Here is a 22,942-nt window from a genome sequence, read left to right on the forward strand (position 1 = left end):
TGGAACAGAAGAGGAAACGACTTATACTATATACATTTTGCATGTGCTGATGTCATTCATTGGAATGTAAAGAAAGTTATTTTTTTAAATGGTGCTGGAAATAGTTAAATAGGTTGAAAAATGTCACATATCACCTACTGTCCTATAATCAAGTGGATTTGAATGTAACATAAATGATAAAACCATAAAACTGAAGAAAATATTGATGAATGGTTCTATCTGACCTGAGATTGGAAAACTGATTTATGTGAATGCTGCATGAAGCTGAATTTATAAAGTATTGCTAGACCTGACTATCGAAAAAAACGGGCTGGGCCAGGTGGCTTACACCTGTAATCCCAGCACTGGGAGGCCAAGGCAGACGGATCATGAAGGCAGGAATTTGAGACCAGCCTGACCGACATGATGAAGCCCTGTGTCTACTAAAAAATACAAAAATAAGCTGGGCATGGTGGTGTGTGCCTGTAATCCCAGCTACTCAGGAGGCTGAGGCAGAAGAATCACTTGAACCTGGGGGGCAGAAGTTGCAGTGAGCCGAGATTGCGCCATTGCGCTCCAGCCTGGGGGACGGAGTGAGACTCTGCGTCAAAAAAAAAAAAAAAAAGAAAAAAAAGAAAAAAAAGCCTGGAAACATATAAAAGGCAAATGGCTGGAAAACAAGGGAACATTTGTGACAGACAGAGAAATAATATGCTTTGTAAAGAGCTCTTAGATGAAGGGCCTAAGAGAATTACTAACAAAGGAACCAAAAGACAGTTTGTAAAAGGAATATAAATGGCCCTGAGTCATAGGAGTGAATTGAGACTCATTAAAGTCAAATGATTGGGAATAAAAAATGAAAGACGGGTTTCACCCATCAAATGAAACTGCCCACCATCCCTACTGTGGCTGTTAGCTGGACTGTGGGGGGCTGCTGGTCCATGAGGACTTCTGTTCTTGGTCACTGTAACCAACATGACTCCTTGGTGATTTCCATACCCACGTGCAGGAACCATGCAGCACCCTGGCCTCGCAGCTCCTTGATCTTCCCTTCTCCAGTGAACTTGTCCTCCACCCAACCTCTGACATCTGCTCCCATCTTGACACCCAGCTTTATAATCCATAACTACAGCTTCTCTCAAGGGCAGTTTCTAAAATCCCACACTTGGCTGCTATCTCCTCTCTTTCTTTCCGTCTCTGACTCTTTCCGTCTCTGACTCCAGCCATCTTTTGGCCTCAGGGCTCACTTACTGCTCTTTTCACTGCTAGCCTTTCCTGTCCCTCCTTCCTCAGCTTAAACACCAAGGTCGCTCAGTGTCATCCCTCCTTTGCCCCTCTATCTTTTTCTTGTAATCAATTGCCTGACTACAACCCTGGTTGAAGCCATGTCCCTGCATGCATGTGCCAAGCTGATATGGCTGCATAAAAATAGACAACCACATGGATCGGGACTTCCAGCAGGTCCACATGCTGCCAGGGTACCACCCTCTGTTTCCTGAGCCCATTTACTCTCCCTTTCCTTAGATGACTATTTAAGATCTTCTCACTTTTCCTCAAACCTCTAACACATCTTCTCATCCTCACTCTCAGCTGACACCCTTGCTTCCTGTCTCACTAACAACAAAACAAAACAACATGGAAACAATTGAGCTTCCCCCACGATGGGTGTCACTTCTCCCCCTTTCCTGTCATTCCTTGGGACATGGCGTGAACAGCCCTATACGTGTGCATTGCATCCCATCCTCTTGCACCCAACCGAGCACGTTGCCCCAACAATTCTCAAGTCAGTTCTTCCTCCTCTACAGGATTATTTCCATCACCATACAAACATGATTTTATTTCTCCTGTCTTAAAAAAAGAACCCTCTCTCTTGACTGCCCCTTTCTCTCCTTCCCTTGGCATCAGAGCTCCTAATAAGATTAGTCTATAATCACTGTCTCCACTTTCTCTCTTGAACCCACTCCAGTCAGGTCTTTGCTCCTCTCACTCCACTAAGACTGACTCTCATGGGCACCAGTGGCCTCCTTGTTGCTAATCTAATGGTCAATTCTTAGTCTTCCTCTTAATCCTGATCCCTCCAGCCTCCCTGAGACTTCACTTGGCTTCTGGGTCACTGCATTCTCCTCATTGTTTTCTTGCCTTGCTGTCTGCTCATCCTCAATATCCTTCACTGATTCCTTCTGGCATTCAGACCTCTGAATACAGGCATGCCCACAGCCTTCATCTTTGGATGGATCCTCTTTTCTGTCTATTCTATGTGCTGTTAATTCCTGTGTGTCCTCAACCTTGACCTCTCCCTAAGCTTCAGTTCTCTATCCAGCTGCCTAGTTGGTACCTCTACTAGTATGCCTTAACCTGTTTCTCATATTTAATAAGCCCATATCGGAGGTCTTCATATCCACCCTCTACCTCTGTTCTGTTTTGTTCCTTTCCAGACTTCTCCAAATTAATAAATGGCAACTTTCTTCTCCAAGCTGCTCAGGCCAAAAAGCTGGGACTCACCCTGACTCTTTCTTAGCTCTCTCCAGTTCTGGCATCAGCAAATCCTGTAGGTGCATGAGCCACCTTCACAATGTCTCTAGATTTCGATCTCTTCTCACCATCCCCATCACATCTATTCCATTGTAACCATCATCTCCATCCTGGATTACAGCACTAGGCTCCTTCGTTCCTCGGCCTGCTCCAGCCTGTTCTGAACACAGCAGCCAGAGGGATCTTGTTAAATCCCAAGTCAAACCCTCCAGTGCTCCCCCTCTCTTCCAGGGAAAGTTGATGTGCACACGGTCCTCCACAACACATCTCCTCCTTCTCTTCTGATTTCAGTTCCTCCTCTGACCTCACCTATGTGCATTACTCTTCTTTCTCCCTTTCTCCAGCCACACTGATTTTGCTTTACCTTGAACTTGTCAACCAGGCTCTCATCTCATCCCTTCACGCTTGCCGATCCCTCATGTCTGCAATCTTCTCCTCTAGATATTTGCACGCCATCTCCCTATTTAGGACTTCACTCAGCTATCTTGCCAGTAAGCCCTTCTCTGCCCACCCCTTCTAAAATTCACGTCCCTTTTCACCCAACACTTCCAGTTGTCCTTGCTGGATTTATTTTTCTTATTAGCATTTAAAATGAACATGCTATATACTTTACTGATTTCTCTTATTTACTGAAAGCCTCCTGCACAAGAATGGAAGCTCCAGGAAGCAGGAATCCTTATCTCTGTTGCTTACTGCTGTGTCTCAGCACCCAGCCCAGAGCCTGGCACCTAGTAAATACCCAATAAGTAGTTTTTTGAGTGACAAGATATTAAATGTGATAATTCTCAGCCTTGGCACGAATGTGGCCAGATGGTCACTCTCATCTTTGCTTGGAAGGTTCAATTACTAAACGCTTTTTTTGTTTGTTTGTTTTGAGATGGAGTTTCACTCTTGTTGCTCAGGCTGGAGTGTAGAGGTGTGATCTCAGCTCACTGCAACCACCGCCTCCTGGGTTCAAGTGATTCTTCTGTCTCAGGCCTCCTGAGTAGCTGGGATTGCAGGCACCCATGCCCCCACACCTAGCTAATTTTTTGTATTTTTAGTGGAGACAGCATGTCATCATGCTGGCCAGGTTGGTCTCAAACTCCTGACTCAGGTGATCCACCCGCCTCGGCCTCCCAAAATGTAGGGATTACAGGCATGAGCCACCACACCTGGCCCACTAAAGCCTTTCTAGAGAGCAGTTTGGCAATTTGAATCAAGAACATTTAAGGCCAAGTGCATTGGCTCATGCCTGTGATCCCAGCACTTTGAGAGGCCGAGGCAGGCAGATCACTTGAGCCCAGGAGTTTGAGACCAGCCTGGGCAGCATGGCAAAGCCTGGTCTCTACAAAAAATACAAAAATTAGCCTGGTGTGGTGGCTCTCATCTGTAGTTCCAGTTACTCAGGAGGCTGAGGTGGAAGGATTGCTTGAGCCTGGGAGGTCGAGGCTGCAGTGAGCCATGGTCACATCACTGCACTCCAGCCCAGGTGACCCTGTCTCAAAAACATATATAAGTAAATAATGAGATGTAGTGACTTCAAAAGGAACGTTCATCAAAGTTGCTTAAAGGAGAGTTGGAAGCCATATAATGTCCAACAATAAAGGACTGCCTAAAAATTATGAATCAGCTATGCGAGGGAATATTGTATAGTCATAAAAATTATACTTTTGAAGAACATGCAACTTAATGGGAAAGTGTGCATTGTCTACTTCAGAAAGCAAAGATGAAATTTTATATAGAATTATCTCAGATATACATGAATGTGTGTATATACGCATACACATAAATATAATAGTGTGTCTATAAGAGAGACAGGAAATACTGCTTTTCTGTTTGTGATGAAATGCAAATTCCTTATGTATTTTCCTAAAATGTTTAAAATGAGACTTTTGTAATCAGAAGTACATAAGCCCTCTTCCCCCAAAGAAAATGATTATTCTACTGCCTATCTTGGCTGTATTCTTACTTGGGGGTAGGGTGGGTGGAGTGAACAGGGAGGGCTAATCTCTCCTCCTCCTTTCTGACTCATTCCACAGCCAATTCTCTTTCTTATTATTCTCCAAAGGCATGAGGACCTTCCACATTCCAAAGTATTTCATTTCCGAAGTATTTTATTGTCGAGGGTATTTCTTCTGGACTATTTTCCACTTCCCTCCATCTGCCCAGCCAGGTATTCTGCATCTGTAAAAGCTGGTTTCTGATGTCATCTCTAGGCAGGACCACTCCGTCTCTCTCCTGCACTCCTATACTTCATGGCAAATCCGCCCCACGATAGCACTTGTCACTCTGTTTTCCAAATTCAGTTCCATTCATTTTCTTCACATTGCACTGAGCCCACTGATTTCTTTCCCTCTCTGTTGCCAGCACTGGAGACCAAGCCTGCACCATCAATCATCTTTTAACACAGAATCAGGGAGAGTGGAGAGTGTGGAGTGGTGTGGCCAGTCTTTGCCTCTTGCTGTTCAGTGAACTTCATGCCTGTCCTCCTGATCCCCAGCGCTAGCGCAGGGTCAGGCTCATGGAAGTGAACAACAACCATTGATCTCTGGAGGATTGGTGGAAGTCCTTTCATTTACTTGACAGTTTACCTGTCAATTTTACATGCGTGGTCATTTCTAATCCTCTACACTTTCAGGTAATGGAAAAATAATGTAAATCAGTTTCTTCCTTCACCACTGGTCTAAAATCAGTGATTAAACTTTTTGTCATTTTTATTTTTATTATTATACTTTAAGTTTTGAGTAAATGTACAGAATGTGCAGGTTTGTACATAGGTATGCACGCACTATGGTGGTTTGCTGCATCTATCACCCATCATCTATCAAATTAGTGCAATCAAATTAGAACTTGGGCATTAGAAAATCACGCAAAAAGGCACAACTACATGGAAACTGAACAACCTGCTCCTGAATGACTACTGGTTAAATAATGAAATGAAGGCAGAAATAAAGATGTTCTTTGAAACCAATGAGAATGAAGGCACAACGTACCAGATCTCTGGGACACATTTAAAGCAGATGTTTTAATATTTAACATCTTAAAAAAAAAAAAATTTTCCAGGCTAGCCTCATGCCTAAATAATGCATGCATCTACTTCCCCCTGGTGGACTCATCTTCTAATAGCAGCTTGGCTTTTCCCCCTTTATTATTGGCAGGAGTAATCCATCTCTTACTTTCCTTAACACAGAGATTCATGGATTGCAAGGTTCAGAGGTTTCTTCATAATAGCAGGAAGTTTATGTTCTGGTTTGCCACTTATTAGCTGTGTAACTTGGGCAATTTACTTATCTTCTCTACAACTCAGTTTCTTAACCTGTAAAATGGGGACAGTATCAATCATAAAATATTTAAAATGAATACATATGAAGTGCTTACTACATAACATGTATTAAGTCACTAAATTTCTGCAAAAAACCGTATTACACAAGATTTAAAATGGCCCATACAATGGAAACAAATAGCCTGAGCAACATGGCGAAACCCTGTCTCCAAAAAATACGAAAGCATTAGACGGGCGGTCCCAGCTACTTGGGAGGCTGAGATGGGAGTCCAAGGAGGTTGAGGCTGCAGTGAGCTGTGATCGTGCCACTGCGCTCCAGCCTGCTGGACAGAGTGAGACCCTGTCTCAATAAATATAAATAAATAAATAAATGGACACAAATATTCTTTCTGTTTTATAAATAAGGAAATCAAGAACTAGAGAAAATAGTTCCTACTTCGTAGAGAAGTGTGAGAATCAAATGAATTAATACAGGGAAGATGGTTAGAGAGGGCCTGGTACGTAGCAAGTGTCCCCTAACATCCTGGCCATTGTTAGTGTTACAGGATCGGTTCTGTGACAAAGGCATTGCCACGGGCCTTGTGGATCCTTGTTCACACTTGAGCTACTCTCATTTTCAACACGCACCACTCACTTGTGTAACAAAATATACACCATATCAAACAATGAGCTATGCTTATAGATTCATAGTTTTCTAGACACTTCTTAAGTCAGGACATAAGTCTTCATTTCTCCAGAGGCTAAGAGAAGGTCAGCCCATTTCACTCTTGAGTGTACTGGGGAGATCCTGGGAGAGGGGAAGGAAGAGTGAATGGGCAGATCGAGTATTTATATTAGGATGCAGCTGTCTAGCAGTAAAGGGGATCCTCATATATTTTCCCCACATTTTCCCAGGTCTGACCATGAGCAGTGGGGATGAAGGAACTGTGAAATCACCCACAGCTGTGCATGTCATCTGTTAGCCTGCTCATTTCCTCACGCATCTACACCCTGAGCCCCTAAGTGTCTTGCACTGTTCAAAGTTCTGGCCTCTCTTGCTCAGCGCTTCCTTATGAAGTCCATCACACTGCTGATGCCAACAGAAGCAAAAGAATCAGGGACACAGATGAAGGTGAGAACACAACCAATGTGTGGATTTTCGTGAAGAGAAATCCTTTACATTTGCTGGGGTCTGAATACTTGTGTCCCCGCCACCACCCCAACTCATGTGTTGAAATCTTAACTATCAACTTCATGGTATTAGGAGATGGGGCCTTTGGGATGTGATTAAGTCATAGGGATTCAGGCCCTTAGGAAAGAGGCCTGAGGGAGCTTGGTCATCATTTCTACCAGGTGAGGACACAGCAAGAAAGTATCCTCTATGAACCTGGAAGGGGACCCTCACCAGACATTGAATCTGCCAGAGCCTTGATCTTGAGCTTCCCAGGCTCCAGGACCATGAGAAATACATTTTTTTTTTTTTTGGTTATTTATAAGCCACCCAGTCTATGGTATTGTGTTATAGCAGCCTGAAAGGACTAGGACAACACTGCATTTAAAAAATAAAACATAGGTATTGTATTAAGAAATGCAACAGGCTGGGTGTGGTGGCTCATGCCTGTAATCCTGACATTTTGGGAGGCTGAGGCAGGTGGGTCGCCCAGGAATTTGAGACCAGCCTGGGCAACATGGCAAAACTCCATCTCTGCAAAAAAAAAAAAAAAAAAAATTAGCTGGGTGTGGTGGTGTGTACCTGTAGTCCCAGCTACCAGGGAGGCTGAAGTGGGAGAATCATCTGAATCCGGGAGGTTAAGGCTGCAGTGAGCCAAGACCTGCACTGCACTCCAGCCTGGACCACAGAGCAAGACCCTGTCTCAAAACTCAAAAAAGCAAAGAAACAAAAACAAAACAAAACAAAACGCCCAAACAACAAAAAAGAAATGCAGTAGTGTGACTGTTTTTGAACTCTCAACAGCTGACATTAAATTTGATTCTTGATTAAAGGCTAATCATGCAAAATTAAATATTGAACTTCAAACAATTTAAATTTAAAAATAAATAAATTGAAATTAAATTTCCATTCCAATATGAATGGAAATTATTGGGGGTGGGAGGGAGTACATTTTGGGACTTGATTTTTTTTTTAAACAAATAGAGCACTAGAAGCTATCTCATAGAAAGCTAAGGAAATATGAGAGAACGTTCTAGGAAATGGCCAGGTCACAGGGTGCGCCATGGAAAGTCGAGCTTGGTGCTGATTCTAATCTGAAGATGAGCACTACAGTGACAGCACAGGCTGCTTCACGGAAAATGGGCAGCTGCCCCCACGTGTCCTTCACCTAAAAGCAGCAGTTCCCTCTAACGCTAATGCTGTGAAGGTGTACCAGGGCACAGTGGATGTTGTCATGCAATTCATTGCCATTTACCTTTCTGCTGAGCATAGAATGGAATCTCATCCACGCTCATTTTATTTTCTGATGACATTAAGAGCCCCTGATTTCTTTCTTCCTTCCCTCCCCTCCCTCCCTCCCTCCCTTACCCCCTCTCTTGCTCTCCCTCCCTCCCTCCCTTCCCCCCTCTTCCTCTTTCCCCGCCTCCCTCCCTTCCTTCCTCCCTCCCTCCCTTCCTTCCTTCCTTTCTTTCTTTCTGACACAGACTCACTCTGTCACCCAGGCTGGAATGCAGTGACATGATCATAGCTCACTGCAGCCTCCAACTCCTGGGTTCAGGTAATCCTCCTGCCTCAGGCTCCCAAGTAGCTGGGACTACAGGCATGCGCCACCATACCTGGCTGTTTTTATTCTTTTGTAGAGACAAGTTCCCACTATGTTGCCTGGTCTCAGACTGGTCTTAGACTCCTGGGCTCAAGTGATCCTCCTTTCTTAGCCTCCCAAAGTGCTGGGATTACAGGCATGAGTCACCACGCAAAGCCTGATTGAGTTATTTATTGGTTTTGAGAGCAATGCCCAAAGGCCTGAGAAATGGTAACTCATTCAGTGAAAGCTACAACGTGAAATATCAACTTGAAAAAACGGAAAACAAATTGCTTAATTTCTCCTCCACAACTTGAAAAGGAACAGTGCAAAATGTTGATTTAGAGAAAAATTCGTCATGCAAGATTTAGAGGAAATTCAGCAAACATTTATTGAGCACTTACTATTTGGGCCAGGCTGGTGTTAGATCCTTTCTATATATAGTCTCTCATTTAATTCTTAAAGCCACAGAGAAATTAAAACTATAGAGATTATTATACTATAACAAGGTTAACTCTCTATGCAATGGTTTGGGATTTCCGTGTATGGCTATTTACTGCTAGAGAATTTAATTTGGAGACAAAGCGATTTTAATGCCCTCACGCCTATAGGTATACTTTCCTTTCTCTTCCTTCTGTTGGAATGTGAAGAGGCCCAAGAAAATATTACTCTTCCTTGCCAAGTTTTGAACGAGTTGAGAAATAGAACAAAAGAGTAAGGCAAATGGAAGAGCAAGATGTCACCTTTGTTGCTGATAAAGCTGACTTTGGAGATTGTGGCTTTTTTTCTGTGGGCAAGCAGATTTCCTACTACCGAACCCCAGAATTAGAAATACCTAGCCACCAGCAGTGCAGGGCCACCCTGGGCCTCTGCACACACAGGAGCATCCCCAGAAAACCCTCAGTGTGTGTGTGTGGTGGCAGGGTGTGGGGAAGAGAATGTGTATTTCCTGCAGTGAGTCATCTCCCAAGGAGAAAGGGAGGAAAAGGGCTGAGCTGCCCTGGTGCAGCACCTGCTATTAGCAGAGTTGGCCCGCACCGGCTTGTGGATATCCCTTCTCAGCTCCAGGTTTGGTGAGTCCTTGTTGGTAGCTTGGAATCAGCCATGCTGAGATGGGTATCTTTACACCACAGAAGTTATCAAATGCTGCAAATTAAAGCTTTTCCCCCAGAGAACTAGTTGTTGAACATTTAACAGCACACCACTAACTGCTCCCAAAATTTCCAACCAGAGATCTTTCTTCTTCCCCAGCAAAAACGTGAATGAGAGGGATGGAAAAAGGGTAGAGCTTCTTCCATATGGAAGCAATATCAGGAGCTGAGAAGCAGAGTTCAGCATCACCACTGTCTTCCTCCAGGTGAGATAGAATTACATCTTTCTCAATGATTCTCAAGACCAGGGCCATGAGAATGATCCCTCCAGCTAGGGCTCTGCTCTGTTTCCCTTTACAGCAAAATTCCTCAAAGGGTTGCCTACACCTTCTGTTTTTTTTTTTTTTTTAGATGGAGTCTCACTCTGGTGCTCAGGCTGGAGTGCAGTGGAGTGATCTTGGCTCACTGCAACCTTCACCTCCCAGGTTTAAGTGATTCTCCTGCCTCAGCCTCCTGAGTAGCTGGGATTACAGGCGTGCAACACTATGCCCGACTGATTTTTTGTTTTAATATTTTTAGTAGTAGAGATGGGTTTTCACCATGTTGGTCAGGTTGATCTCGAATTCCTGACCTCGTGATCCACCTGCCTCGGCCTCTCAAAGTGCTGGGATTACAGGCTTGACCCATCGCACCCGGCCCACCTTCTGTTTTAAAATATTTTCTTTGGGTCAGATCATTAATGAGATAGGGCTGATGAAGCTTCTTACCCTACTGAGAAGTACTGGGAAGTTAAAGGCTCAGATGCATGCGTGATCCTTTTATGACAAGGGCGCATACTCCTTTTAGAGAGGCATGAAGAAGTGGAGACCGTCATCCACTCACCACTACCACCCATGGTCCTTGAATTCTGCATGCTCATCACACTGCTGAGGACGATCGCTATGGGGTTCCCTAAAGCTTTGCCTTCCAGGGACATTTCGTTTCCAGAGATCACAGTGTTAGTGTAGTGGTTGGATTTACACACATAAGGACATGCACTGTCAGAGCCTGATCCTGTATTTTTAGCTGTATTCTCCTGACTTCAGATCCAACCATGCCAGAAAATTCATCCTTGATTTTCATTTCCTTGAGTGTTTGGCCACCTCAGACCACTCCTAATACTGATTACTATAACAGGGCTCTTGTTGAAACACAGAATCCACTTTAACTAATTGTAGCAGAAAAGGCATGTATTAAAGGATATTAGGAAGTGCAAGAATCTTGGGGGTGAGGAGGGAGAAGGAAGGCAGAGAGTGTCAGGCTCTGGAGGCTATTTCAGCTAGAAGCAAGACCCAACTCATCCCATGGGGGTGCTCCAGTGAAGACCCCAATGCTTCTGCTCCTGCTGCTGCTGTGCTCAGCACAGATTCTGCTTTTCCCACTCGTGATTCTGGGATTGCACACCCGAGGCTCTGCCATCTGCATCAATGCCCTGCTCCTTCTAGCACCTCCCGTCTGTCCTCACTTTGTGCGCTCGGAAAGCATGTATCTAACTGATGGAGTCTATGTCACATGACTGGCCCCAGCTGCAAGGGTGGCTGCCAGGTGGAGTTCTGGCTCCCTCCCCTGGGGAGGAGGGAGGGACTCATAACATGTTACTTTCTCCAGTATAAGAGGGATGGTCCCAACACGACGCATGCCCACCGCCCTTTCCAAATCCCACTTCTCACCACTTGGCCTTTCCCTCCCTCATTGTGAGTGGCTTGGAGGCCCTGAAATTTCTTGTCACCAAGCTTTTAAACAATACTTTCTCTTTGCCTGGGATGCTCAGCTCACCCCACTATGGCGGAGGCGTCCTCAGGCTCAGCTGTCACCTTTTCCAGGAAGCCTTCCCTGGCCCAGCAGAAGCCAAGGTAGAATCATCACAGACACATGCATGGACTCTCATGGAGCCCCAGAAGCAAAGTGCTCCCCACTGCAAGAATTCTCCCAAGGGTTTCCTGCCCATTTTTTTTGCTCTTCCTTCAGGTCCTGGTGATGGCTGCTATTATTTCCATTTTTTCTTGTTCATGCCTCAATGAAGAAGAATCACATTTATTTATTTATTTATTTAGAGTCAGGGTCTCAACCTGTTGCCCAGCTGGAGTGCGTGGCATGATCATAGCTCACTGTAGCCTCGAACTCCCAGGCTCAAGCAATCCTCCTGCCTTAGCCTCCCAAGTAGTTGGGCCCACAGGCATGTACCACCATGCCCAGCTAATTTTTAAAATTTTTGTGCAGATGGGTCTCATCATGTTGCCCAGGCTGGTCTCAAACTCCTGGGCTCAAGTCATTCTTCTGCCTTGGCCTCTCAAAGTGCTGGGATTATAGGCCCTAGTCACGGTGCCCGGCCAGACAAATCACGTTTTTGTTTTTTTAAACACAAAATCTCACTCTGTCACCCAGGCTGGAGTACAGTGGCGTGATCTCAGCTCACTGCAACCTCTGCTGCCAGGGTTCAAGTGATTCTCCTGCCTCAGCCTCTTGAATAGCTGGGATTACAGATGCCTGCCACTGTACCTGGCTAATTGTTTTTTTTTTTTTTGTATTTTTAGTAGAGATGGGGTTTCACCATCTTGCCCAGGCTAGTCTTGAACTCCTGACCTCATGACCCAACCACCTTGGCCTCCCAAAGTGATGGGATATACCCAGTGACAAATCACTTTTAAAAACAATCTAGAGGCCAAGTGCAGTGGCTCACACCTGTAATCCCAGCACTTTGAGAGGCTGAGGCAGAAGGATCGAGTGGGCCCAGGAGTTTGAGACCAGCCTGGTGGCAATATAGTGAGACCCTGTCTGTACCAAAATTTAAAACTTAGCTGAGTATTGTGGTGTGTGCCTGTGATCCCAGCCACTCAGGAGCCTAAGGTGGGAGGATTGCTTATGCCTGGGAGTTTCAGGCTGCAGTGGGCTATGATCAAGCTACTGCACTCCAGCCTGGGCAACAGAGGGAGATCTTGTCTTTAAAAGCAACAATGATAACAACAAACAATCTGAAATTGTATTTGAGATTAACATGCACCTCTTCTGGCTTCAGTGGCTTTGGTGAGGAGCCAAATTGTTTCTCAGGAGTGTATCAAGTACGCAGCGCAATAGCACCCTGTCAGGCCGTTCTTTGTGTTGCTCTAAAGAAGTAGCTGAGACTAGGTAATTTAGAAAGAAAAGAGGTTTAATTGGCTCAGGGTTCCGCAGGCGGTACCAGCGTGGCTCCAGCACCTACTTCTGGCGTGGCCTCAGAAAGCTTACAACCGTGGCAGAAGGCAAGGTGGGAGCAGGTCACAGGATGGCAGCAGAAGCAAGAGGGCAGGGAGGGAGGCACCGCACACTTTTAAAGAGCCAGATCTCACCAGAACTCACTCACTCACTATCACGAGGATGGCGCCAAGCCATTCACAAGTTATCTGCCCTCATGACTCAAAGACCTCCCACCAGGCCCCACCTCCAGTATTGGCCATTACACTTCAACATGAGATTTGGAAGAGACAAGCATCCACACTGTATCAAGCACTTAGATCTTTATAGCTGGAAATCCATGAGGCTATGGCCTGTGTGGGAGTGGGGGTGGTGGGGTGGGCAGTTAGGCAATGGAAAAGTGGTGGGGCAGGGGAGAGAGGGAGAGGGAGAGCGGGAAGGAAGCCAGGCTCTGCTGAGAAGCTATGGGCTGCAGGAGTAGCTCCCGATGTTGGAGTTCAGCTTGCTTGGAAGGCCTCTAGGGCTGCTCTGTTTACTGAGCTGAGCTGCTGTGAATTCTCTTAACATCCGCAAAAATTGACCATATAACAGTTCTGTCTCCTTGATCCCACTCATATGAGAACCATTTATTTCATAGTCTTTTTCATTAAGCAGAGATTTGATATTTATTAACACTCCCATGTTTCAAAAGAGGAAACTGAGGTATAGGAGAGCAATGCCTTTGCCTCAAGGCCTCTCATCCACTGGCAGGTTCCACCCACACCTTTACTGAATGTCTGCAAAGGGTCAGGCCGTAAGGACTGGTAGGTGGTGGGGTGGGTCTTGAACCCAGGTCTATAAAACTTTAGTGCCTTTCCACTAAAGCAAGGCAGCAGCATGCACCAGAGATCTAACTGGCAAAGGAGCGCTTAATAACACAAAGAAAGATAGAGAAGAGGAAACGAGAGGGAGGAAGAGAAAAAAAGGAGAGATGAGAGAAATGAGCTAATGATGGTGCCTTTTAGAGGTTGCTGATTGGTGCATTCATGTCGAATATGGCTGCTGGGTTTTTGGAGTTAAGAAAACAAAGGTCCTTTCTTCCTCTCCCAGTTGGAACCAGTGTAGAGACAGATGTGGGAATCAGACAGGTGAAGATTAAAATGTCATATATTAAGAAGGGAAAGTGAAAACAACTCTATTGAGTTGAATAGCCCCAAATCATGTCTGCTAGCACCTCAGAATGTGATCTTATTTGGAAATAGGCTCTTTGCAGATGTAATCAGTTAAGACGAGGTCATTCTGGATTAGGGTGGGCCCTAATGCGATGACTACTGTTTTTATAAGAAGAGAAGACAGTCTCAGAGACACACAGAGAACACCTTGTTAAGACAGAGGCAGACTCAAGTGTTGCAGCTGTAAGCTTAGAGATGTCAAGGACTGCCAGAGTCACTAGAAGCTGGAGGAGGTGAGGAAGGATCTTTCCCAGTGCCTACAGAGAGAGCATGAGCCTGCTGACACCTAGATTTTGGACTTTTAGGCTCCAGAACTGTGGGAGAATGAATTTGTTGTTTTAAGCCACCCATTTTGTGATACTTTGTTACAGCAGCCACAGAAAAGTAATGTGAGCCAGGCAGTTTGGATAATTGGTTTTCTGTTTGCAAGGAAGTGGGTTTGTGGGTGCCTCCTCCCTAAATAGACAGACTTTCCCTTTCCAGGAAGCAGAGACCCTCCATGGGCAGGCTGCCTCTCCAGGAGGAAGGAGATAAGTTGAGTTTTTCTCCAAGACTCACCAATCAGAGGCAAAAGATGAGAAGTGGGGGTAGTCTAGCTAAAGTTCCTTCCGTGGGAAGCATGGGGAGTGGGAAATAAGAGTCCTGTCTAATGGTGGGCTGTACATGCCTATTTTTTAGCCTGCACTGTGTGTGTGTGTGTGTGTGTGCGTGTGTGTGTGTGTGCGCGCGCGCGTGTGTGTGTACATAATTGAATATATATATAAATTGAATTGGTAGTCAACACCTAAAAGTTGGAAGATTTTTTATATGAAATCCAGATTTCAAGGTTCTCCTGTGGAAAGATCTGGCTACACTGGGCTCACATTCCCACAGGGCTATGTTGCAAAGAGCCTGCCTTCTGCAGATGAGGCCCAAGCTCTCCAGCTCGCCGTTCTGTCCCTTTCTACCTCCTACCACTCCCTACCACACACCCTATGTCCCCTGGTGTCTTTAGATATTTTGGTTTGGGACTTGCAGAGTAGAGGTTAAGAGCACAGACTCTGGAATCAGCCAAGCCTTCTGTTCAAATCTGATCCACGTCACTTCCTAAATGTGTGGTGTTGGGCAACTTAGCTTAAACTCCTTGAGACTCGGTTTCCTCATTTGGAAAACAAAAATAATAATAGAACTACCTTATGGGGCTGTTGCAATAATTAAATAATGTAATCATGTGAGTCTTTTTGTATACGTGAAAGATACATAATAGATGGGAATTACGGTTACTCTTTGAAAAGCAAATCTGGGCAATGTGAGAGGAAACCTGGAAGAGAACTAGAGCCTCTGGCCTGATGTACACTTTGTCTGGTTTTAGCACGGCCCCTGGTCTCGTCGGTTTTCAGAAAAATATTTTCATAAGCTCACTTCCAAGGAGTCCCCTTTCTGTGGCAAGGAGTCCAATAGCAGCTTTGGGAATTAGGGGTTCAATTAGAGCAGTTTTCCCTCTTCCCCACATTTTGATTCTCTTCTGGAAGGAGGTTGCAGTGAGGCAGGAAACTCTGGATTCCATCCAAATACTTTGATGTCTGGCTTTTAAAATAGCAACGATCTTAGCTGGCTTCACAGACTTCCTAGTGGCCCTCAAAGGACAGCTTCTGCTTTGACTGATCACTTCTCCTGGGAGGCCCAGAATGATGGAAGATGCAGAAGTAACCAATTTACCTCAAATAGCCTACTTCCAGGTAGAGGTGAGAAACCAGATGGAATTGGAAAGGAGACAGGGTGATAGTGAGGAAAGCCTTTTTATGAAGAACATATATACTTCTCACTAGGAGAAAGAATGTCCAGTTAGAAGGCCATCAGCCTTTCAAATAGTTGCAAGCTACAAAAACCCAACTCAATTCAGTCCTTGCAAAAACGTAAATGTATTTGGAAGGACACAGGCATATTCTGACTCACTAAGGACATAGGAGTATTCTCTATAAAGCTGGGGACACCTAAGGACAGCAAGGCCTCCCCAGAGACAGAATGAATCAGGACCTAGAAAGCATACAGGGTGCAAGGCATTAGGTCTTGGTACAAGAGTTCACTGCTGACACAACAGAGGGCTAGCTGATAGTTCAAACACTGTGTATTAAGTAATCTATTTTTTCTCAACTGGTTTGAAATGCCACATTTATAGAATTCTAATTTTTTTTTGTATTCAGGTCAATTCTTGGCAAGATTTTATACCATCTACTGTTTGTGGTTGTTATGGGTTGAAATATGTACCCCAAAAGACATATGTTAATGTCCTAACCCCCAATACTACAGTAACTGACCTTATTTGAAAATAGGGTCTTTCTAGAGGTAATCAAATTAAAATGAGGTTATTAGGTGGGCTGTAATCCAATATGGCTGGTGTCCTTATAAAAGGGGAAATTTGGTTGCAGAGACAGACATGCACAGTGGGAAGGCAGCCATCTGAAGTGGAGGACTGGAGTGATTCTTCCATAAACCTGGGGACACCAAAGATTGCTGGCTAACCACCAAAAGCTAGGAAGCAGCAAAATAGGAAGCTTTTCCTAAATGCTTCAGAGGGCACATGACCCTACTAACACTTTACTTTCATACTTCCAGCCTCCAGGGCTGTGAGACAATACATTTTTCCTAGTTTGTGGTACTCTAGTAGGGGAGCTCTAGCAAACGAATACAACATTCCAATATACCAAACTGTTTAGTGATAGCTTTGTAATATTTCAAAACACCTGGTCATGCCCATTCCAGGGAGGATATATTTAAGATGAAAAAGATTAGATTTAGTGGAAATGCTGAAGATTATCATCCAAACCATCATTTTAAAAATTGATTTTTTTTTGAGACACAATTTCGCTCTGTCACCCAGGCTGGAGTGCAGTGGTGCCATCACAGCTCACTGCAGCCTTGACCTCTCAGGCTCAAGTGATCCTCCCACCTCAACCTCCAAGTAGCTGGGACTACAGGTACACACCACTATGTCTGGTTAATTTTTAAATTGTTTGTAGAGACAAGATCTCATCATTTTGCCTAGGCTGGTTCTAGCAAGCCACCTTGGTCTTTCAAAGTGTTGGGATTACAGGCGTGAGCTGTGAGCCACTGTACCTGGCCTACTTTTTAATCATTTAGAGCACTAAATGCATAGAAATGCATTCTTGAAATGGGTATATTTTATTGCATGTTGATTATACCTCAATAAAATTGTTTTAAAAGACTATAGAAACAACACAGATTCAAATGTGTTATATATCTAAATGTAGCAAATGGAAACCACCACCAGTTGGCCCTTTATTGTACGTTGCATGGTTTATATAAACTTTGGACTAGAGCTCTGCATATATTTAAAATTCCTGTGGAAGTCTCATTGACTTATGCGGGTGGCATGTTACACTAATATTTCAAGTACTTTAGGCTAGTGCTCATATACTTGTCTAAAACTGTGCAAGTGAATACATTCTTATATGTGCAGGCTGTTCTCAAGTATGGCCTGGGTGAGGCACTATCATTGCTTAATGGATCAGCTGTGTAGTAACAGCAGAAGAAAAAATATGGTGAGTTGTGACAATGTAGTGTCATAGATAATTTTCACATTTAAAGTTTTTGTCGTAGTTCTGACTTTAGTAAGCAGGATGATTTCAATATAGCAACGTGGGGCTCACTGTATTACCATGCCTATAGGAGCAGTTAAATCTTCATGAAAGTAATTGAAAGACTAAGCTTTGGACTCAACATTTAAAACAAAATCAATTAGATGGTTTAGAAGCATTTTATGGATATCCAAAGGAGACAGAAATGGAGGTTTCTAATAATTAAAAATGTTGTTGAGTGTGTCAAGGTGTATTTTAAAAGCGTTTTTTTTTTCCAAGGAAAATTTAAATTGACTGCCAACCTTGTTCATCAAATTCCCCTAAGCAACAATTTAGAAATGGAAGCAATTGGTAGTGATTTCTTATTAGACCAAAAATTCTTACTGTTTTCTGACCTCTGGATCCTTTCTCTTATACCAGATTGAAAGATGAACTATTCAGACTTTTACATGTGCAATAACTTATGCAAATTAAGTGATTTGAAAAAGACAAAAAGCTTGGCCTAATGGGAATATACAGATTTCTGCATTTAGCAATTAGAGAATATTTGTTCTTAAGCACACATTGGGTATTTGCATTAAAAAAAAATCTTGTGCTAGGCCATAAGGAAGTCTCAACAGATTGCAGAGAAATCTCTGACAACATAATATTATGAAGTTAGAAATCACTAACAAAATGGGAAATAAAAAATTTTATATATCTGGAAATTTAAAAGTATACTCCTGCAGGTAATGAAGTAACTCAAATTAGACTACTTATCTTCCAAGAACAACTAGAAAACCTGTAAAGATATGTGAAAAAAAAGTGTTTAAAGGCATGAGAGAACTCCAGAGGCAGCCAAGACTTGAGGGGCCAAACTCCTAGAGAAGAGGGAGTCACAGAGTTTAGTTGACATTCTATAGCCACTTTTCCCCTTGAGGCATTTGACCATTCTGGGAATGGGGTGAGAATCTGAGAACTGAGGCAAAGGGTCTGGATAGAAGGGCTGCTAATAAGAGGCAGAATTTTTGGCTGTCCCACAGGGCTAGAAAGACACAATGTAGAGGTTCAGGGGCCAAGGTCCCAGGGAGAAGGGAGGGGCAGTGAACTGATCCTGTACAGTGTCAATTTCCCTCTTAAGATATTCGCTGACTTCTGAAATGGCTTAAGACAGGAGGCAGGCAGAAAGTCTCTGAAATGCAGAGTGTATATTGTTTGGCCATCTTGTGATGTTGAAGAAGCAAAGACTATAGTTAAGGACCTCTGTGGGGCTGGGGGAAAGGAGCTCTGAATAAATTCCCAAATTCTCTATTGCAATTTCTGGACCTTATTGCAATTAGTGTCCCTGCTGAATTTGCATTTTCATCCTTTCCTGCCGGGGATTCTCTGAGATCTGTGGGAACTCCACACCTGCATTTCTCCAGATCCACCCTTGCATAGGAAATGCCCTGAACTGAGCCAAGGCTGCCTTGGCTTTGGCAGGAAGTCAAAGCTCGCCAACCTCATATTTTCCTTAACTCAACAGTCTTCATTCCAGTTGTATTAATCTAATCAACAGCACATGGAACTTATTCCACCTCATGTGTCCTTTCAGGAGGTACAAAGGTAGTGTAATTAATAAAACCGGCATTGTAACACATAGCGTATCATTTATGTGACCTTTCACCTCTTTGAAGTACCATGCATGCTCTTGACTGATGTTACTAGCCTGAGAAATCATTACTTTACCTGGCTGAATTGTCATTTGCGATTATGCCATAATTTAGTAATTAAAATCCATTTGTAAGCTAACCTCTTTTCTGTTTGTCTGTGGTAGGTAGCAGATGGTCCCAATGATCCTTCCTTCCTAATATGCATCTCTTGTGTCAGTGACCACATTGAATGGGGCTGATATGTACAAACAATAGAATATTGTAGAAATGAGAGTGAGTTACTCGGGAGGCTAGGTCAGAAGAGACATTGTGGTTTCACCTTGCTCTCTCTTCAAGCGTTTTCTCTGGGGGGAGTAGTTGCTATGTTGTGAGGACACTCAAGTAGCTCATGGAGGAGGAACTGAGGCCTCATGAAAACAACAAACACCATGTACATAAACCATCCAGAAGCAGGTCCACCAGTTCAAGCCAGGCCTTCAGATAAAGGCACCCTTGGCCGGCACATTCACTGCAACTTCATGATAGACTGAGCTAGAACTATTCAGCTAAGGTGCTCCGGAATTCCAGACCCATAGTAATTGTATGAGATAATAAATATTTGTTGTTTTAAGCTTCTAAACTTTGGGTTAGTTTGTTATGCTGAAATGAATATTATTAATACTGTCTTATTTTCTTGTCCGAATTCCTGAGTTCTTTCTCCCTTTTTCCTTCGTATGTGTATCGATATAATTGAGTTCTTTCCATGGTGCACATTTCTGTGCATTTATTGAGCACTTTTCTTGTCTTTTTTTTTTTGCCGTTGGCTGTTTCAGAGGATTCAGTGATGGAAATATCCTTCTTTAATACTGGTTCATTCTTTTCCCAAGATGCAGCATAGGGAGTTTAATTTGCAGTGTTAAACGTGGCCTTGGAGTCTGTCCCTTGGGAGAGCATACCTGATAGGGTTTGGATGTGTCCCCACCAAATCTAATCTTGAATTGTAGTCCCCCAGATCCTCACATGTCATGGGAGGGACCTGGTAGGAGATAGTTGAATCATGGGGGCAGTTACTCCCATACTGCTATTCTTGTGATAGTGAGTGAGTTCTTAGGAGATCTGATGGTTTTACGAGGAGCTTTTCCCTCTGCTGGGCTCTCATTCTTCTCGTTCCTGCTGCCACGTGTAGAAGGACATGTTTACTTCCCCTTCCACCATGATTGTATAAGTTTCCTTAGGCCTCGCCAGCCATGCTGAACTGTGAGTCAGTTAAACCTCTCTCCTTTATTAATTACCCAGTCTCAGGCATGGCTTTATCTTTATTAGCAGCATGAAAACAGACTAATGCAATACCTGAAGGGGTTTCAGGTGCTGATCTTGCTCAATCATCTGTGAAAGCCACACAATGGAAGCAGTTTATTTTGGTTTAGAGATCAAGGCTGTATTTTTGCTAATTAGTGAGAGGAGTAGTGGGGAGGTTTTGGCTGTCAGGAGTAGATTCTTTTTTGCTGACCCATGGAAAGTGACTTTCCTTTCCTGGCCACAGCCTTTCAGATGGCTTTTTAAATGTTGTGTTTTCAACTAAGGATGTGCGGTTGAGAGTCAAGCTTTTGGCAGACTTGTGGGCACTCTGATAAACTGTCTTTCCTCCAGAATTTTCAGCAGCACTCTGCTGAGTTCATTTCATGAATACCCAGAAATGTTTGCCTAAGTTACTCACTTTTAATGATTGGAAATATTATGTTCATTAGGATCAGCACTTTTGTTCCACCCTAGCCTCAACATCTAAACTTCTTTTTTTTTTTTTTTTTTTGTAATGGCAGAGTTTTGCTCTGTTGCCCAGGCTGGAGTGCAGTGGCACAATCATGGCTCACTACCAGCTCAGGTGATTCTCCCACTTCAGCTTCCTGAATAGCTGGGACTACAGGTGGCTACCAGGCCTGGCTAATTTTTTGTATTTTTTTTTGTAGAGAAGGGCTTTCACCATGTTGTCTAGGCTGGTCTTGAACTCCTGAGCTCAAGATATCTGCCTGCCTCAGCCTCTCAAAGAGCTGGGATTATAGGCATGAGCCACCATGCCTGACCTGGACACGTTTTATGTGAAGATAAGGTAGGTTCTAATCTCCAACTGATCTTTAAGTCTGTGCTCTTGATGTTTTGGGGCTGTGATAGGCTCGATGGCTCCCTGTGCTGAAATGCTCTTGTGTCATCCCTTGAAAATAAGAGCTGCTTTTCACTTAGGGTTCAGGCACTATGCTAAGTGATGTACCTGCATTACCTCATCTAACCCTCCACACACCTGTGTAGTAAGCACCACTACCGTCATTTTATAGGTGGTGAAGCGGACGCTGTGGCAGGTGAAGTGATTTGTCTGAGACTGTGTAGCGGTCAGTGAATGGACAGAGAACTGATCTCAGGCTGGTGGATTCCAAAGCTGGTTCTTTGAACCACAGCATGACGAGGCCACCCTTGCTCTGCCATAAGCTGTTTGCTGGGACAGTAAGTAGGATACCAAGGGCAACAGAGTCCACCTGCTGACTCGATGTGCTGAACGCCAGTGTCAGTCCTCCTGGCAAGACTCTTGCCCTCCACGCCCATTCATAGAGCTGAGTGTGAGTGTGTGACATCCTGTGGGACACCTGTGTTTCACTGGCTACAGTATCATTCTCCATTCAGTTCCACTTGTAACTAGCTCAAGAAACAAAATTGTGAAAAGGCTCAGGGAACATATATCAGCCCATTTCCTCTTTCCCTTGGCTGGAAAATACGATTCTGGCTGAATGACATCTTAAAAATATTTATAGCCATAGAATATGAGTGCTACAAAGGCCGTTAGTGCAAACCCCATTTTGTAGGTAAAAAACCTGAGGCCCAGAGTCGGGAGATATCTGCATGTGATCAGAAGTCAGGGCAGTGCAGTCGTGACATCTGCTTGGATCAAAATCCCAGTTCTTTCACTTACTGGCTACATGACCTTGAGCAAGTCCCAGAAGGTCTCTTAACTCTCAATTTCCTCATCTGTTAAATGGGAATGATAATATGAGTTGGTGCAAAAGTAATTGCAGTTTTTGCATTGAAGTTTTTGCATTTAAAAAAATGGCAAAAACTTTTGCACCAACCTAATATTATCATTTCCATTTTACAGGTGAGGAAATTGAGAGTAAAGCAGGTATTATTATGTTGGTGGAAAAAAAAAATTAGCTCATGCGGAAATTAGCTAAGACTTTAGGGGACTGTTGGAAAGGCGTGATTGTACTGCCTTTCCAGTGTGCAAAATTCCTTTTGCACCCACCTAATAATACCTGCCTCACGGTGGAATCAGGGAGATTGGATGACTTAGGCATGTGTGTGTGTGTGTGTGTGTGTGTGGCTCTCAGCCCCACACCCAGCAGTGGAGAAGTGCTTAGCCAGTATTAGTTCAGGGGCTTCCTGCCAGTCCTCCTTCACTCCCTCTTCCAATGTCACCCAAGGAAACTGCGGTAGAAAGCTCACGCTCTCCTGTCCACAATCCCACATTCTGGATGGAGAATTGGCGCCATTTTGTTTTTAAGGTTTCCATCCACGCCAGAGTCACATATGCTGCTTCCCCTTTGAGGATGACTTTGGTTTCTCTACTTATCTAATTAAACATGTTATTGTGATCACATGAATATTTATATAATTAAATTGATTATAAAAAACAACAAGGGGAATACACGGAGGGTGTTCAATATGCCACTGTGCATGAGTCTTCCTAG

At 43.9% G+C, this 22,942-nt stretch overlaps 1 long non-coding RNA gene across 1 annotated transcript; it reads left to right on the forward strand.

The window, feature by feature from the left end:
• The first annotated feature begins 3,910 nt into the window (after window positions 1-3,910).
• LOC119473055 lies at window positions 3,911-9,978 on the forward strand. Its single transcript, XR_005202227.1, has 3 exons — window positions 3,911-5,131; window positions 6,671-6,887; window positions 9,760-9,978. It is a non-coding gene; the product is annotated as an uncharacterized LOC119473055 (long non-coding RNA).
• Window positions 9,979-22,942: the final 12,964 nt, after the last annotated feature.

The sequence above is a fragment of the Cebus imitator genome, unplaced genomic scaffold (assembly GCF_001604975.1).
Source record: "Cebus imitator isolate Cc_AM_T3 unplaced genomic scaffold, Cebus_imitator-1.0 Scaffold8, whole genome shotgun sequence".
Lineage (NCBI taxonomy): Eukaryota > Metazoa > Chordata > Mammalia > Primates > Cebidae > Cebus > Cebus imitator.